The sequence below is a fragment of the Artemia franciscana genome, chromosome 10 (genome assembly GCF_032884065.1).
Source record: "Artemia franciscana chromosome 10, ASM3288406v1, whole genome shotgun sequence".
NCBI classification, from domain to species: domain Eukaryota; kingdom Metazoa; phylum Arthropoda; class Branchiopoda; order Anostraca; family Artemiidae; genus Artemia; species Artemia franciscana.
Window position 1 is genome coordinate 20,387,082 of NC_088872.1, and position 19,399 is coordinate 20,406,480.

General features: G+C 38.3%; 1 protein-coding gene across 2 annotated transcripts in view; it reads left to right on the top strand.

Moving 5' to 3' along the window:
• Positions 1 to 19,399, top strand: part of LOC136031893 (uncharacterized) — an 85,334-nt gene that overhangs the window by 9,281 nt on the left and 56,654 nt on the right. The gene's annotated exons all lie outside the window — the stretch shown is intronic.

A 19,399-nucleotide genomic window follows, 5' to 3' on the forward strand; every position in this document is an offset into this window, starting at 1 on the left:
TTACTCGGGCATAAGGGTGGAGGGGGAAACTGCCTCCTCCAGACCTAAGTTTGCCCCCCCCAAACCTCATTTTGCCCCCTACCCACCTGAAATTTAGTTCTTGCAAATCTTGTCAAAACTAAGGTAAGCCCGCATAATTCAAGTATCAAGAGAACCAGGTCCGTTTTCTTTAGTATATCTTTGGCTTTATAGTAATATATGATCATTTTTAGTTTTCACTGTCATTTTCACTTGATTTGCAAGAACTAGCTCCAACTTCCCCCCCCCCCAGGATTTTGACAAAATTCTACTGCTGCATTACCATTTGAGTATAGCAGCAGATTACGTCAATAGAATTGAAAAAAGCTAATCTTGCGAAAGTAAAGAGTAAAGTTGAAACTTAAAACGAATAAAAGTTGCATTACTGCTCGACAGATAAATCAAACATATCTAGACTGACTCTTAGCTTAAATAAACTGACACGTAATATTTTCCAAAATTTCTAGAATTCTGTAAACTAGTGCTTCATGAAAACACAAAACCGACTTAAAAAAAAGGATTTTCTCTTAGTAGCTTAAGGTTCCAAAAGTAACATGCAGAAAATGAAAGATTAGTTTATCGGTGGTCATGTTCTTTCATCGGCCATGAAATTGATAACTTTTAGTATAAAATTATACTAGCAAAAAAATTAAGAATAAAAAAAAATTAAAATTAAAAAAATTATTAAAAGAAATATTAAAGGCAATTAAACTTTTCATAAATTTCTTCAATCAGAACAAGAGCTAAGAGCTCATATGGCACTCGTAACGAGGTCAGAAGAACCAAGAGCTCATGTGGTATGAGCTCTAGCAAAATTCTAAGAATCAATAGACTGATTTAAAAGGAAAATCAGAGGCTTAATGCCGGTCGGGATTTAAAATCAGAGTTCTGAGACACGAGGTTCTTCTAAATATCAAAATTCGTTGATCCAATCACCCACTCATAAATTAAAAACACATTTCCTCCGACTTTAGCCTCCCAGATGGTCGAATCGGGGAAAACGACTTTATCAAGTCAATTTGTGTTGGTCCCTGACACGCCTACCAATTTTCATTGTCCTGGCACGCCCAGAAGCACTGAACTCGCCAAAGCGCTGGACCCCCAACTCTAACTCCCCCAAAGAGAGCGAATCCAGTCCGGTTATTTCAATCACGTATATATGACATTTGCTTATTCTACCCACCAAGTTTCATCCCGATTTCTCTAATCTAGTCGTTTTCCTAGATTTCCGGTTTCCCCCTCCAACTCCCCCAACGTCACAAGATCTGGCCGGGATTTGAAATGAAAGCTCTGAGACATGAGTTCCATCTAAATATCAACCTTCATTAAGATCCGGTCACCCGTTCTTAAGTTAAAAATACCTATTTTTCTAATTTTTCCGAATTAATGCCCCCCTCCACAACTCCCTTAAAAAGAGCGGGTTCAGTCCGGTTTTGTCAATCACGTATCTAGAATTTGTGCTTATCCTTCCCACCATGCTTCATCCCGGTCTCTCCATTCTAAGTGTTTTCCAAGATTTCCCGTCTCCCCTTCCAGATCCCCCAATATCACCGGATACGGTCTGGATTTAAAATAAGAGCTCCAAGACACGAGGTCCTTCTAAATATAAAATTTCATTAAGATCCGACCACCCATTCGTAAGTTAAAAATACCCGATTTTTTTTCATTTTTTCCTCTCCCTTCAGCCCCCCAGATGGTCGAACTGGGGAAACGACTGTTATCAAGTCAGTTTGTGCAGTTCCCTGACACGCCTACCAATTTTCATCGTCCTAGTACGCCCAGAAGCACCAAACTCGCCAAAGCACTGGAAATCCCCCCCCAACTCCCCGAGAGAGCGGATCCGTTCCAGTTATGTCAATCACGTATCTAGAACTTGTGCTTATTCTTCCCATCAAGTTTCATCCCGATTTATCCACCCTAAGCGTTTTCCAAGATTTCTGTTTCCCCCCTCCAACCCCCTATGTTTCCAGATCCGATTCGAATTGAAAATGGAACATCTAAGACATAAGCTCTTTCTATATATCAAGTTTAATTAAGATCCGTTCACCTATTCGTAAGATAAAGATACCTCAATTTTCACGTTTTCCATGATTTCCGGTCTCCCCTCCAACTCCCCTTACTGTCACCGGATCTTGTCGGGGTTTAAAATAAGAGTGCTGGAGTAGAAGATCCTTCTAAATATCAAATTTCATTAAGATCTGATCACCCGTTCGTAAGTTAAAAATACCTCATTTTCTAATTTTCCCGAATTGCCCCCCCACCCCCCCAACTCTCCGAAAGAGTGCGGATCCCGTCCGGTTATGTCAGTCACGTATCTTGGACTTGTGTTTATTCTTCCCACCAAGTTTCATCCTGATCTCTCCGCTCTAAGCGTTTTCCAAGATTTCCGGTCTCCCAACTCCTCCCAATGACACTGGATCCGGTCGGAATTTAGAATTATACATCTGAAATACGAGGTACTTCTAGAAATGAAATTTCATTTAAGATCCAACTTCTCCTTCGTAAGTTAAAAATACCTCGTTTTTTCTAATTTTTCAGAATTAACCCTCCCCCAAAGAGAGCGGATCCGTTCCGGTTATGTCAGTGACGTATCTAGGATTTGTACTTATTTTTTCCAGCAATTTTTAACCCGATCCCTCCACTCTAAGTGTTTTCCAAGATTTTATGTTTCCCCCTCTATAAAAACAACTCATTTTTTTTCAAATTTTTCTGAATTAACCGTATCCCAACTTCCCCTCAGATGGTCGAATCGGTGAAATGACCATTTTTTATTTAATATGGTCTAGTCCCTGATACGCCTGTCAAATTTATCGTCCTAGCTTGTCTGGAAGTGTCTAAATAGCAAACCCGGGACAAAAAGACAGACAGACCGACAGAATTTGCGATCGCTATATGTCACTTGGTAAATAATAAGTGCCATAAAAATCAAGTGGGCTGGGATGTCAAAGTCACAGATAAAGTGCCATAGACCTTTGAGCATATGAGATCGAATGACTGTTCGATTTCAGCCGGCTCAATATTCCGGAATGACCATTGAGGAAACGCCTCGTATGTCTCCCGGCAGGGTTAGATATAGTGATCATTTGCCGAAGCACCTGTGGTGGTTTTGTCGTTAAGGTGATGGGTGGCTTATTATTTATTTTCAAAAGGTCTGGTTGGGTTCTATTAAAGACGGCAGGTTTTTTTCGGAATCCTGGTGGCTGTTTCTATTTTTTAGTGAGGAGGGCGAGGACCTGAGTCTGTAGAGGTTGTGTGGAAACTATCCAGCAGGATTAGGTCTAAGTGAATGACTGATTTTAGTTTATTTTTAAAGCTGTTTTTCTATCGAGAGTCAATTTTGTTTGTGGATTGTATGTTGTTTTCATGTTGGTCAAAAAGGAAACAAGCCTTGAAGTTCTTCTTTTTAGCCACTTTTGCACTCTCCTGTACTTGAAATGAAGGTACCCTGTCTTGAAGGCCGATTCGGATTTCAAGACATTTCCCACCAATGTGGTTATTTTTCCCACCAAGTTTCATCCCGATCCCTCCACTCTAAGTGTTTTCCAAGATTTTAGGTTTCCCCTCCCAACTCCCCCCAAATGTCACCAGATCTGGTCGGGATTTAAAATAACAGCACTGAGACACGATATCATTCCAAACATATCCTTGCAAAATTTCATTAAGATCTGATCAACCGTTCGTAAGTTAAAAATACTTCATTTTTTCTATCCTTCTGAATTAACAGTTAAGTACTTTTAGTTAAGTACTTTGTGAAATACTTTTTAAAGTGATTCAACTCGGATTCATTTAACAGTACTAAGAGGATGTTTGATCCCGCGTTATTTCTGTTTCCGTGTTTTGCCAACTTCAACGATTTATTTATTTTTAAAGCTGTTTTTCTATCGAGAGTGAATTTTGTTTGTGGATTGTATGTTGTTTTCATGTTGGTCAAAAAGGAAACAAGACTTGAAGCTCTTCTTTTTAGCCACTTTTTGCACTCTCCTGTACTTGAAATGAAGGTACCCTGTCTTGAAGGCCGATTCGGATTGTTCATTTGTTTTTCTTTAATAAAAGCACCAATCTTTGGCATTAAAAGCGGGTTGCAAGATTAGAATTGACAACCCCCCTCCAGTTTTTTTCCGCATATAAAGTATAATTTATGTATGTTTTAATTTTTTAGCGTTGATCTTTATTTTTGTTTGAAGAAAAATCATTTTTATATAGTTTTTGTTGTTTTTGAACATATATTGAGTGTTAAGCTTATACGAGGGAAGTAATGACCCCCAAAAATTCCCCGTTCTCTATATGCTATATTTTTGAAGCAGATATTTGAAAATAAAGATTAACTTTGAAAAAGTGGAGTACCCTTACATATTATTTCGATTGGACCTAAAATCCCATAAGTTAGGCAATCTTGCCTAACAAAAAATTTATCAGGGGTCATTGGACAAATACTAAGCATTTGCACAAATGAATATATTGCCTCATATCGTACTAGAATAATTTCTGTAAGAGGTAGTGATCTACCTTCACCTCAGTATCCGCCTTTCATGTTTAGTACAAACGAATGTTTCCAAATAAAGAGAGAAAATTCCTCTAATTTTGATTTTAAGAACCTCTGACGAAAATTGGGAAATTTGGCTCTAAACAAGTTTCAGATAGTTCAAAATCAATGTGTTGTCTCAAAAGCATAGATTGATAGCATATCAAGCGTGGCTAGTTCAAAACTATCATTATAGCGCTCAAATTGCCAGAAATCGGCACTGCTGGGGTACGATCTCTTTTGTTGCTCAAACAAGAAATTAGAACGTTCCAACAAAAACCTCTTTTAATATTCCACAACCACTTACCAGATGCAACCATCTCCCTTGGAAGTAATAAACACATAAGTATGTTTCACCAACCCATGCATCAGCCTTCAGAGTAAAATGTAAAATTTTGTGTTTTTACATAAAGTCGGCTTAAGCCTCAGGTATAAGGATCACGGACATGTTGAACTTGACAACGCAATTTTCGTCAAAATCACCTCCATTTTAAGGTAACTTCTACACGTTTTCAATTTTGCAAATGTTTATTATCTAATAACTTCTAACTCGGAACTTGAAATTTAGTGTACTTTAAATGTTTGAAATTGCCATTAATAATAAATTCTTCTTATTTATGTATCTCATCAAAAAACTTCTTGTTATAGTTTTGGTTACTCTTGGCACTGGACCCTGCATTTACCTACAGTTTATTATAAATAAAGGATTTATCAAGCAAAGTAAAAAATAACATAAAAAGACAAAGCGATATTAAAACCTAATAGAAACATAAACTTATTTTTTTAGTGGTTTCTGTTCTCCCCTTCGAGTCCCATTACTTTACTTTGAATTTTAGCTCGTATAGGGATACAATCTGTTTAATATCCTCATCCTCCCTTTCTTTCTTTGCTTTTGTTTCTCATAATAAGGACGGAGAGCTGAAGTCTTGAAATGGAACTGGTAACAAGTGTATTTAAAACTGATATTTTACTGTATTTATTACATCCTAGTAAGTTATGAAACACATAAATTTTTTTTTCTGATAATAAGGAGCAAAATTAAAACTCAAAACGAACAGAAACTCTTCCATATGTGAGGGGATTATTTCTCTCTTCAATACCTTACTCTTCCTACTAAAGTTTTTAGCACTTTTAAAAAGCTTTTTAATCTAATTAACCTGCCTTTGTATTTCAGTAGTCATTTTAAAAAAGTTGTTACAAACAGTCAAGCTTTCGCGTAAAGAGTGAGATATTGAGGAGGGGGCAACCTCCTCATATACGGAATAATATCTGTTCGCTTTGAGTTTTGAATTTGCTCCTTACTTCCAATTAAAAAAAATTCTTTGCTTTGTTTAATTTCTGATCTTTTCTCAAAAATGCTGGTAAATTCGGCTCATTCTCCATGAAAAATTCCTTCCCCTAACGGGTAAATCCTCCGTGGAAAGCTCCTCCCACTTAAAAATACACCCCGTCGTAAAATTCCCTTCACACAATTCCGTCCTCGCTGAAAATCCCGTCCCTCTCATTAAATTTCTTTCGGACAATTCAGCCTGGAAAATTCTCCTTGGCATACTTTCATTCGAAAAAGACTTTAATTTCAAATCATTTTTCCGATCACTCCAGATATCCTACCTTCCATGCCATTTTGTCCTAGAAATCTGAACACGCTGAAAATATCTCCCGGACGATTTCCCAGGAATATCTCCGCATGCTTAATAGAGTTGGCAAATAGAAAGTAAGACAAATAAGAACATTTTAGATGGCCTTCTAGCCAAAAAGCCCATGAATCAACTTGAAACTTGATGCATATTTAAACCCCTAGAATTACCGAAAGTTTTGCACGAAGACACTTACAAGTTAGAATCGAGAAACATCTTTGCAGTAAAAGCTAGCCTTGATTCTAAGAAATTTTGACTTGGTACTTAGTAAAAATCTAAGAAATTTGGGTACTTATATATTTTACGAGAAACACTCAAGAAGTGAAGTTTGTTTAATGCTAATGAAATAAAACAAAATATGATGAAAATTTAGTAGGCCTACTTCATTAACAAGATTGTGAAAACTGCAGCAACGAATTACAAAGAATTATATTAAATACGTAACCTAAACTAATCTAACCAAAATGCCAACTAAATATTTAATTAAAATATAGCTACAATGAATTTTCCCAGCGAGCCGAAGCTAATTGTTTGGTATTTACACCGTGAGAAACTGGTAAATAATTTTACCAAGAAACTGGTGTAGAGATTACCATAAACTGGTGATCTCTCATGTTAGCAATACAAATTCTCGAGTGTTTCTCGTATAACACAGAAGTACCGAAATTTGTGAGTTTATCTAGCATTAGGGAAACACCAAGTTTCAAAATTAAATGTGTGCATATTAGGTTGTGGAAATCCATAGAGGGTATTTCCTATTTACAGAATCATGTTTTAAGGCAGTTTTTTTTAACTAAAGTCAAAAAACCTTTTAATCAGCACAACCTTAAGATGACAGAAGGACACAGGCAATGACCTTCACAGACCAGTCATTGGAGGCGTTTTCACTTTCTGGGTGTTTAGATAAAGTTTACATTTTGCCTTATTTAATATGCAAGACCATTCACTTTCACAGATTGATTGCATTTCTGGATCGTATATTGATGTAATTTTTTCGTATCTTGATTCCAATTTAGATTCCAATGGCTGAATATCTTATAATTGAATGCATTGTTTAATTTGAGCACATTTATCAGTAAATTCCTTGACAACCTCACATTTTCTTTGGTGTCCCAAGAAATGTTCCTCCTACTCTTCCCATATAGATATCTTATAAAAAATGAATCCATAATGTTTTAAAGTTCTCCAGAACCTCTGTTTTACTATTGGAAATATGAACACCGAAAAGGTTTAATAATGGCTGTAGAGATAGCTGCCACCAACAAAAGAGCGAAAAAAGGTTTAAAAATGCTTCGTTAAAAAAACTATCTAGTGAAAAAATTGACACTTTTAGCTGTTTCAGGAATAGTAACTGATATTTCAATTAATCTTAACTGTAAAATGTTATCTTAAAAACAAATTTACAGAAATTTAAAAAGAGCATAAAGATCGTGGAAAATGGCATCGAATCGAAATGACAAAAATACTATTTGAATTGTCATTGTTATAATTAAAGTCATTGTAAAATTAAATTTCCCTATTTTAAACAACATGAAAAAAAAACTATTCAGACAATTTCAAGGCCGGGCCCCGGCACTCGTCATGTGGCAGGCTTGTATGTATTGATTCTCGTTGTAACTAGCAACCACCAAAGGAATCAACTTTGTTTGGTATTCTTTTCTCGGGAAAATAGAGGAATCCCTGGGGAATACATTTAGCTCTAAAGGGTTTTGATGACTTGTTATCAACAGTTGCATAGTTTATGGCATCTTTGCAGGTTTGTACTGGGTTATGCACCTCATTTTGTTGCCAGCGAAGATTGTGATGGCGTTGTTCTTGTTCTTCCAACGCAATACATCCTTATTCTTCATTTTCATTTTTGACTTATTCTGATTTTTACTGGAAAGTAGACATTTTTAGACAGCTTTAGACATTTTTTCAATACCCTTCACCTTATCTTCTCAGATTGATCTTGTCACATTTGATGGTATAGGTTTTTCACTTGTCCTCTAGGTATTATGAAAATGCTTAAAACGCCATTTATAAAGAGACTAATTATGTTTCGTATTTTCTCTTAGTTATGTTCCTTGCATCATGTCGCATACGTCATAAATATAAAACCGGTAAGTTCACTCCTGGGGGGAGGTGGAAATGATGTAGTTAATTTTCTTGAAATCTATTTATATATATAAAAACTAGCTGTTGAGGTGGCGCTTCGCGCCCCCAAGCCCCCCCGCGCGCGTAAGTCGTTACGCGCCATATCGGGTCTGCAATTTCTATTCGAACAATCCCTGTGTCCCGGTCGTCATTTATATATCCCGCCTGTGCCCCCGGCGTCCCCGTTGTAGTTGTGTCACTGTGTCCCGGTCGTGATTTGTGTCCGGGTTTCCCAGTCTGTAATTTCTCTTTGAGGTTCCCGGTCGTCATTTATATTCCCTGTGTCCCGGTCGTCATTTGTGTCCCGGTATGTAATTTCATCAGTTGACAAACATGACGTCAGTCGACAAACAACTTCATGACGCATACAGCTCAATCCTTAAAATGACGTCAGTCGACAAACATGACGTCAGTCGACACACAAACATGACGTCACTCGACACACACACATAGACAACTTATTTTGATATATAAAAATAAGTTGTCTGTGGATGTGTCTGTCAGGTGACGTCATGTTTGTGTGTTGACTGACGTCATGAAGTTAGTTTTCGTCATTTTTGTTATGACGGTGACGTCATTAAAGATATTTAAGACATACGTTCACGTAGAAATCTATTAATGTTTAACTTTAACATGACTGATGAACTTACAATGGCAACAGCCGAGGAAGATGCTCAAAGAGTCTATGCCAAAAAACTTGCTGCTGATAGAGAAAGTCAGAAAAGAAAGCGTGCCGAGGAATCAAAAGAACAGCAAGGAAACAGGCTTGAGGCTGATAGAGAAAGAAAGAATAGAAAACGTGCCGAGGAACTACCAGAGCAACGCGAAAGCAGACTTGCTGCTAAAAGAGAAAGTGAAAAAAGAAGGCGTGCCGAGGAACTACCAGAGCACCATGAAACCAGACTTGCTGCTAAAAGAGAAAGTGAAAAAAGAAGGCCTGCCGAGGAATCACAGGAACAGCAAGAAATCAGGCTTGCTGCTGATAGAGAAAGTAAGAAAAGAAAGCGTGCCGAGGAATCAGAGCAACCTGAAAGTTATCGCCTGGCATTCAGGTACAGCCCAGTCGATGATTATAGCTTGAGTAGATGTGTTCAAATCGGGACTATGTCTAAAATTTGTCCCTATTGCAAGGCCTTGAAATTCAATGGTGAAACAATGGGAATGTGTTGCGCCTAAGGAAAAGTTAAACTTCCTCTATTGGCTGCACCACCAGAGCCATTGAAGACTTTCCTTACTGGAACTACGTCAGAATCTAAGCGTTTTTTGTCACAAATCAGAAAATATAACTCATGTTTCCAAATGACGTCGTTTGGAGCCCAAATCGAAAATCCAGATCAATTTATGTCTACTTTCAAAGTAAAAGGGCAAATTTATCATAGAGCAGGGTCCCTTCTACCATTCTCAGGCGAGAATCATAAATTTTTACAATTGTACTTCATCAGTGATAGAAATTCTGAATTGAATGCACGTTGCGAAATTTCTCCCAACGTTGAAAGGACAATCGTTTCCCAATTGCAACATCTTTTCCACGAAAATAATAATTTAGTGCGTCTGTTCAAAACAGCCATCGATTTGATGCCTACCGATACGCATAAAATTGTTATATCCGCTGACAAAACGTCTCATGGCCAACATGTGCTTAGATACAATGCTCCAACTATCGACGAAGTGGCAATCGTTATGGTCGGTGATCAGTTTTTACCTCGAGATATTATTCTTCATAAGCGAAACGCTCAGTTGTTAAGAATTACTGAAACTCATCGATGCTACGATGCCCTACAATATCCTATCATTTTTTGGGATGGAGCCGACGGCTATCACTTTAATATTAAATTGATGAATCCAGCCACTAACAAAGAAATGAATAAGAAATGCAGTGCAATGCATTATTATTCCTATAGACTAATGATTCGGCAGGATGAAGAAAATGATATTTTAAAATGCCGTGAATTGTTTCACCAATTCGTCGTTGATATGTATGCTAAAATTGAATCAGAACGTTTGCTATATATCCGCCTGAATCAGACCAAGCTCCGCTCTGAACAATACATTCATTTGCGAGATGCAGTTATAAATGACGGTAATACCACAAACGTTGGAATATTAACAATTTTACCTTCGTCATATGCTGGCAGTCCCCGTCATATGCATGAATATGCTCAAGATGCGTATGTTCGTCTCTATGGTCGTCCAGATTTATTTATTACATTTACATGTAATCAATCTTGGGACGAGATACTGCAGCTTTTACTTCAAGGACAATCGGCGGTTCATAGACATGACATTACGGCCCGTGTCTTCCGGCAAAAGTTGAAATCACTGATAAACTACATAGTAAAACTTGAAGTGTTTGGGTCAGTGCGATGCTGGATGTACTCAGTGGAATGGCAAACACGAGGTTTGCCACACGCACATATACTAATCTGGCTACATAAAAAAATTACTTCGAACGAAATTGATGATGTGATTTCCGCTGAAATACCTGATGAAAATGTCGATAAGGGGTTACATGATATTATTGTAAAAAATATGATACATGGACCTTGCGGTGCACTGAACGAAAATTCACCATGCATGGCCAAAGGAAGGTGCACAAAGCAATATCCTCGACTTTTAGTATCCAACACAATTACTGGCAATGATGGTTACCCACAATATAGAAGAAGATCTACTGAAGATGGCGGTAAAACAGCAATAATAAAGAAGCGTAACGGTACCACCATCGTAGTAGATAACCAGTGGGTTGTTCCATATTCCCCATTATTATCAAAAACATTTAATGCACACATAAACGTTGAATACTGTAACTCCGTAAAGGCAATCAAATACATATGTAAATACGTCAACAAAGGCAGTGACATGGCAGTTTTTGGCCTGCAGTGCGAAATCGAAAATATCGACGAAATCGTACAATATCAGGCTGGAAGATACATAAGCAGTAATGAAGCTGTTTGGCGAATTCTTTCATTTCCGATACATGAACGTAGTCCAGCTGTTGTTCACTTAGCGGTACATTTACAGAATGGTCAACGTGTTTATTTCTCGGAAACCAACGTGCAACAAAGAGCCCTGAATCCACCGGATACAAAGTTAACCGCTTTCTTTTCGCTTTGCAAAAATGATTCTTTTGCAAAAAAACTGCTGTATACTGAAGTGCCTTCGTATTGCACGTGGAATACTAAAAATAAAGTATTTGAACGTCGAAAACAGGGTAAGTCAGTCGACGGCCAACCTACCATCTTCAATTTACCACGATAGGAAGACTCTACACCGTTCACCCCAATCAACATGAATGCTTCTTTCTACGCCTGCTTTTGGTGAATGTACCCGGTCCGACATCCTTTGAGTATTTGAGAACTGTAAACGGTATTATACATGACACTTACCGTAGTGCATGCCAAGCTCTGAATTTATTGGAGAATGACCAACACTGGGATAACTGCATCAATGACGCGTGCGAAACGTCAACCCCAAGTCAAATTCGTGCATTGTTTGGCATCATTTTAACAACTTGCTCTCCATCAGCTCCTACAGAGTTATGGGAAAAATATAAGTCAAAAATGTCCGAAGATATACTCCATCGAAAACAGTTAGAGACGTCAGATATGACTTTTGATTTTACATCAGAAATTTATAACTACACTTTAGTTATTATAGAAGATTTGTGCGTACGTATGGCAAACCAACCTCTTCAGGATTTGGGAATGCCTTCACCTAACCGTATCGCTGCTGTTTCGACATGTGTAGAATTGGATCGTGAACAAAGTTGCAGTACGAGTGATCTATTGTCGTATGTACAAAATAACATTTCCAAGTTAACGTCGGAACAAAAAGACATTTATGATACGATAATGCATGGTGTGGATAACAACGCTGGAGAAATTTTCTTTTTGGATGCGCCAGGAGGTACTGGTAAAACGTTTGTGATAAAACTGATCTTGGCATCAATTCGATCAAAAAATGATATAGCGTTGGCAATTGCGTCGTCCGGAATAGCCGCAACATTGCTGCCTGGTGGAAGAACTGCTCATTCCGCTTTGAAATTGCCTCTGAATTTGCATTCTACAGAAACTCCCACGTGCAATATTTCCAAATCATCTGGGATGGGTAAAGTATTGCAGCAATGCAAACTTATTATTTGGGATGAGTGCACAATGGCACACAAAAAATCGCTCGAGGCTCTGGATCAATGCTTGAAAGATTTGAGAGGGAAGTCGAAACCCTTTGGAAGCACATTAATATTGCTAGCGGGAGATTTCAGGCAAACATTACCTATAATACCTAGATCAACTCCTGCAGACGAAATGAATGCTTGCCTGAAAAATTCTAATTTATGGGCACACGTAAAAAGATTAAAATTAACTACAAATATGCGTGTCCGATTGCAAAACGATGACTCTGGTCAAACATTTTCAGATCAATTGCTGGCAATTGGAAACGGAAAGCTCCCAGTAGACTCAATTTCAGGACGTATACAACTACCTGCTGATTTCTGTAATTTAGTGACGTCCAAAAATGAATTGATTGAAAAAGTATTTCCGAATATTCTAAAAAATTATAAAAATAATAAATGGCTAAGTGAAAGAGCGATTCTTGCACCCAAAAATATAGACGTCCACGAAATCAACAATATTGTTTTGACCAAGATTCGAGACCAGGCAGTCCTTTACAATTCAGTCGACACAGTTTTGGAACCAAATGAAGCGGTTAATTATCCATCTGAATTTTTAAATTCCGTGGATGTTTCAGGGTTTCCACCACACGTGCTACAACTAAAAATAGGCGTACCAATAATACTTTTAAGAAATATCAACCCACCAAAGCTTTGCAATGGCACGCGACTTGCCGTAAAAAAAAAACAATGGAAAACCTAATAGAGGCCACAATCTTGACAGGGCCTTTTGAGGGTGAGGCTGTTCTTATTCCTCGCATTCCCATGATTCCAACGGATCTGCCTTTTCAATTTAAAAGATTGCAATTCCCAATTCGATTAGCATTTGCAATCACCATTAACAAAGCTCAAGGTCAATCATTAGAAAAATGTGGTATAGATCTTAATACTGATTGTTTTTCCCATGGACAATTGTACGTTGCATGTTCGAGGGTCGGTAAACCTGACAATCTATTTATATGCAGCAACAATTGGACAGCGAAGAATGTTGTATATTCACAAGTTTTACGCAGTTAATTTGTATTGTATCTATCTATCTATCTATCTATCTATCTATATAAAAACGAGTTGTGTGTATGCATGTTTGTTTGTTTGTAAAAAGAGCGTTTGCATATGACGTCATTATTAGTACATACGGCTTTGTATATGCACAGACAATGGGAAAGCCAAGAATGTTGTATATTCGCAATTTTTACATAGTTTGAAACACATATATAAATCTATCTATATTCACAGATGGGACACAGGGACACAACTACAATGGCACGTAACTAATATGGCGCGTAACGACTTACGCGAGCGGGGGGGCTTGGGGGGCGCGAAGCGCCCCACCAACTAGGTGTTGGGGTGGCGCGAAGCGCCACCCCAACAGCTAGTATATAGATAGATAAGTTGGACTGTGCCGGGGTGCACAGGGGGATATATAAATGAAGATGGCGACTCAGGGAATGGTCGATTAGCAATCACCATCAACAAAGCTCAAGGGCAATCATTAGAATCATGAGGTATAGATCTGAATACGGATTGTTTTCCCATGGACCATTATATGTTGCATGTTCAAGAGTCGGTAAACCTGACAATCTATTTATATGCACAGACAATGGGACAGCAAAGAATGTTGTATATTCGCAAGTTTTACGTAGCGAAGCGCCCTCACCAACTAGGTGTTGGGGTGGCGCTTCTATATATATCTATATATATATATAAATAAGTTGTCTGTCTGTCTGTGGATCAGGTGACGTCATGTTTCTGTGTCGGCTGACGTCATGAAATTAGTTGTCGTCATTTTTGCTTTGACGGTGACGTCTTTATTGGTATTTAAGACATGCGTTCACGGAAAAATGTTTAATTGTAAAATGACTGAAGGTTCGGCGATATGTACTTCATAGTGACGCTGAAAAATAAAGAAGAAAAAAAAACTGAAAAAATGTAAAAAACTAAAAAAAACTAAAAAGAAAAAACACTCAAAGATAAATTAAAGACCGGGACACAAATGACGACCGACACAGAGGGAATATAAATGACGACCAGGAACCTCAAAGAAAATTTACAGACTGGGACACCCGGACACAAATCACGACCGGGAATATAAATGACGACCGGGACGCAGGGACACAACTACAACGAGGACGCCGGGGGCACAGGTGGGATATATAATTGACGACTGAGACACAGGGATTGTTTGAATAGACACAGGGAATATAAATGACGACCGGGACACTCAAAGAGGAAATACAAACTGGGACACCAGGACACAAATGACGACCGGGACACAGGGAATATAAATGCTATTTATATGCACAGACAATGGGACAGCGAAAAATGTTGTATATTCGCATGTTTTACGTAGTTAAAAATATATATTTATATCTATCTCTATTCACAGGTGGGACACAGGGACACTGCTACAATGGCGCGTAACTAATATGGCGCGTAACGACTTACGCGCGCGGGGGGGCTTGGGGGGGTGCGAAGCGCCCCACCAACTAGGTGTTGGGGTGGCGCGAAGCGCCACCCCAACAGCTAGTATAGATATATATTTATTTTTATATATATATCAAGGAGGCACACTCGTGCCTCTATAAAGAGGCGAACCACGACAATGTTAAGCGATCTTCGGTTCCAGTGGTCGCAGAGGGATGGGAAGGGATGCATTTCGTAGCCCGAGCTCCAACTAAGAAACCTGCCAAATTTCACCCCCCTCTGACTTTTCCTTCATGGGGAAAATCTGGCCGAAATTTTCGACCCACCAACCCCATTCCCCCTTTAACGTTGTCCGATCGGGCTGAAATTCACAGGTTAAGATCCCCTATGGCCCAGGAGCTTATCCGAGAAATTTCAGCTCGATCCGATAACTCCTTCCCTGTTTTCCAGAAACCACGCATAGCCACTTAATTTTCATATTCTTTTTTATCTGCCACGCCTACAGGTCACAGCCGACATCGGATCTGGGTATACGAAGACTCATTCGATGCGGAATTCTCCGAGTAAGTGCCCTTGAAAGTTTCGAAGGAAAATCTTAACCCCCCGAAAGTTTCGACCCCCCAACCCCACCCCAACCCTTTAACTTTGTCTGATCGGGCTGAAATTCACAAGTTAAGGTCCCCTACGGCCCAGGAGCTTATCCGCGAAATTTCAGCTCGATCCGATAACTCCTTCCCTGTTTTCCAGAAACCACACTGCCCCCCAAACAACCCGCTTTTAAAGACTCTTTTGTACAGGTTTTTTGCTGTGGGGGGACTTCATTGTTACTAATTACTAGTTTCGGCGCAATGGTTCTCCTGTCCTCTTGTGTTTAACATTTTTTGAGGTTATTCCATTATTCATTCATTTCAAGTTTTTGTTAATTAAAAGAGGGCCTTTCCGAAGCCAAGAGCGGGGGGTTAGGGGGACGGCAGCCCCCCACAACAAAAAACCTGTACAAAAGAGTCTTTAAAAGCGGGAGGTTTGGGGGGCGGCAGCCCCCCAACTGCCTCTCCTAATTCCTGTACGTTTTAAGGTTCGACTTTGGGACGCAGCCTCTTTAACTCTTTAAGAAAACGAAGTTTTTTTCTATATATATATATATATATATATATATATATATATATATATATATATATATATATATATATATATATATATATATATATATATCTATTTTTACAGGTGGGACACAGGGACATAACTACAATGGCGCGTAACTAATATGGCGCGTGACGACTTACGCGGGGGGGGGGGGGGCTTGGGGATGCGAAGTGCCCCCACCAACTAGGTGTTGGTGTGGCGCGAAGCGCCAAACCAACGTTTGATATGCTCATGAATAAGATGCTATGGAGCCATTTTTGAGAAAAAACACAAACACATATACAATTATTGCTCGTTTAAAGAGATAAGGTATATATATATATATATATATATATATATATATATATATATATATATATATATATATATATATATATATATATATATATATATATATATATATATGAATTCTCACTGTCGCTTGTCTTCTAAACAAAGACAGTTTGAGCCTTTTCTTGATGTCATGACGGTCAAATAGACCTTAAGTTAGAAGTAGTGTCTTTGTAAAATTACATTTTTTATTAGACCTTTAATTTTTGCCTAGGCTTGTTTTTTGTCATTACGAAGGACATGTCGCCGAACCTGTGTTTCTCTTAATTATTCAGGTATTGGGACAAAGACTTCTCTTTCTTCCGAAGATTTATCTAGTCCAAGTTTTTGATTTTGAAAGGTATGGTAGGCATTGGTTTAATTGGTAGGCATTAAAGACACATCTCCGAACTTTTTTTTCTTTTAATTGTTAAGGTGGTGGGGCAAAAACTTCCTTTTCTTCCAGCCAATTAATCATATTCAATTTGTTTGGTTCTTTTTAGTGTACCTTATCCGTGTCAAAATCCAAAACCTTATAATCATCGCTATCGTTTTCAATTTGTTAGGTTCGTTTTAACTCGGCTGGTCTTTAATCATTAGGAAATACATATCGTGGAACATTTGTTTAAAAAAAGATATGGTAGCCATTGATGAGCTTATCCATATCAAAATCCCAAAGCAAATCGTCATCGCTATCATTATGAATTTTGACATATTTTGTTTCTCGCTTTCCAGGTTGATTTTCATTGACTCGCTCACATGTTTGGTGGCGCGTGTCTTCTAATCAGGTTTATCTTTGATTTTCATTTTTATTTTTGACTTGCTCACATGCTCGATGTCGCATTTTGACCGCGTGTTTTTTTGCTCTTCATTTTCATTTTTGACTCGCTCACTTGCTCGGTGTCACATGTCTTGTAACCATGTGTGTCTTCATTTTCTTTTCAATACACTCTAATTGTCGTTCTCACATATATTCAAATCGTCCGTATCTTTGCTCTTCATTTTCATTTTTGACACTTTTTGGGTATTGATCTCTTCAGACAATCTAACAATGGCTTTTACTCTAGCTTCCTGTATTGGTGCTGTCGCAATTGATGGTCCAGGTTGTGGATTTTCACGTCTTATCACGTTTGATAGTTCAGGTGATAGTTCTAGGGAACTGGGAGTGGTATTGGATCGGGATTGAGTAATCGTAGGGCAGAAGTGGATGATCTGGACTGATGCAAGCGGAGCCGGATTTTGAATTGGAATCGGAGCGGGCATAGTGGGAATTGGAATCGGTTGAGCCGGGGTGGAAGCCAGCAAAATTGGAGACAGAACCATTGTAACTGTGGTCGTAACCGGGGTCATAAGAGGGGGAACTGGAAGCCTGATTAAAAGAAAAAAATATCTTAGGAATGATGAGGGGTGCCAGAGGGTGCCACCATGCAGCCCATTTCTGTAAAACTACTGGAAATAAGGAGAGGGCTAGTTCAAGAAATGTTTTAAATACTAAGTAGCATGAATTACCTTGGACCATCACGTTCCAACAATGAAATGCTACATGGAATATCGCAATATAATAATGAAATGGCAAGTTTCCGCTATTCAAATAAAAACAATGGCCTCTTTTAGTTTATAAATATATTTTTGAAAGAAAAGTTGAAAAACCCTTGGGTGTAATAACGTGCCCCCCCTTCCAAAAGGTGTCATCGGGGTATGGTACATTGTGCCACGCTGGCTTCAATTGTTAAGAGCCTTCAGAAAAAACGCTAACCGTGGTTTTTTCATTAAGTTTAAACGACTGATAATAGTGTAAACGAATATTTTTGCAGGAAAATATCCAAAAAATGCCATATGTGTAATAATGCCTGCTAGAGGGTGCCCTGTGTCATCAATTCAGTCTCACAGGCTGGGAATTGCCGTGGAACATCACAGTAGCAGTGAAATAACAAGTTTTCGCTGTTAAAGTAGAAACAATGGTTGATAAATTTATTTTTGAGAGAAAAAGGTTGAAAAACCTTTAGGTGTTTGCATTGTCGGTTTTTTATTGTTATGAAGAAGGACAATTTCCTTTGTCAGCATGCCAATTTTTTAATTTTTTTTCATCGCTCTCTGGAGCCTTGTGAGGGTTAGGCAGTATGCTTCATCATTGATAGTGGTTCCTCCCTAGCATGAAGTCAACCAAAAAAACACCATGCTTATTCCCGAACACCGACGCCATGATATTGCGCTGGGAGAGAGGATGTTCGGCCTTCAAATTGTCAGGGGAGTATGTGGGTTTCCATTCCATGATCTATTGCCTTGATTTGGACGTGATATGCGAGACACACGTTTCGTCTCCAGTTCAACCGGTTGCCACCCCAATGGCAACTGTTAAAAAGATGACGACGTAAAACAGCAGTGAACTCTTAGTTATTGGAGCCGGTGGCAAGTTATTATAAAGACTTTACTTTAAAATTAGTTGAGAGGCATGTAAAATGTTTAAAAAAACTTGGTAACTATGTCGAAAAATATGATTAAAGTATGCGCTTACTGAGAATAAATTTACTTTTGTAAAATAATCTGTCGTTGTGCGTTTATGTTCAAACAGATCTTAATTAAAAAACACACCTCGTATATTTGAATAACAGTAAAATGACTGATTGATAAATCGTAATTATTGTTTCAATCCCAAAAATTGTAGAATATACCACTTTACTGGGGAATGATCTCATTTGCTACTTGAGATGGACACTAGGAGTTTCAGTTTCCCATGAAATAGCGTTTTCTTTTTAGACTTTAAGATCATTTGTTCAAAAAGATCACCCCTGGGGAAAGAAAAAAAGAACAATCATGATGTGTGGTGACAATGTGGGCTTGAAACCACAGGATACATTTTCTAATATACAAAATATGACGGTGCACTTTTCTTCAAGCTTATCCACTCTTATGGGTATTTGCCTCCTTATTCTTAGGCAAATTTTTATTTGGCAGATTTTTTTCAGGCTTGTAGGTTTTGATGGGCAATTTAAACCTATTGACTTTAAACCTATTGAAAAAATGTTTTTAGCAGATGCG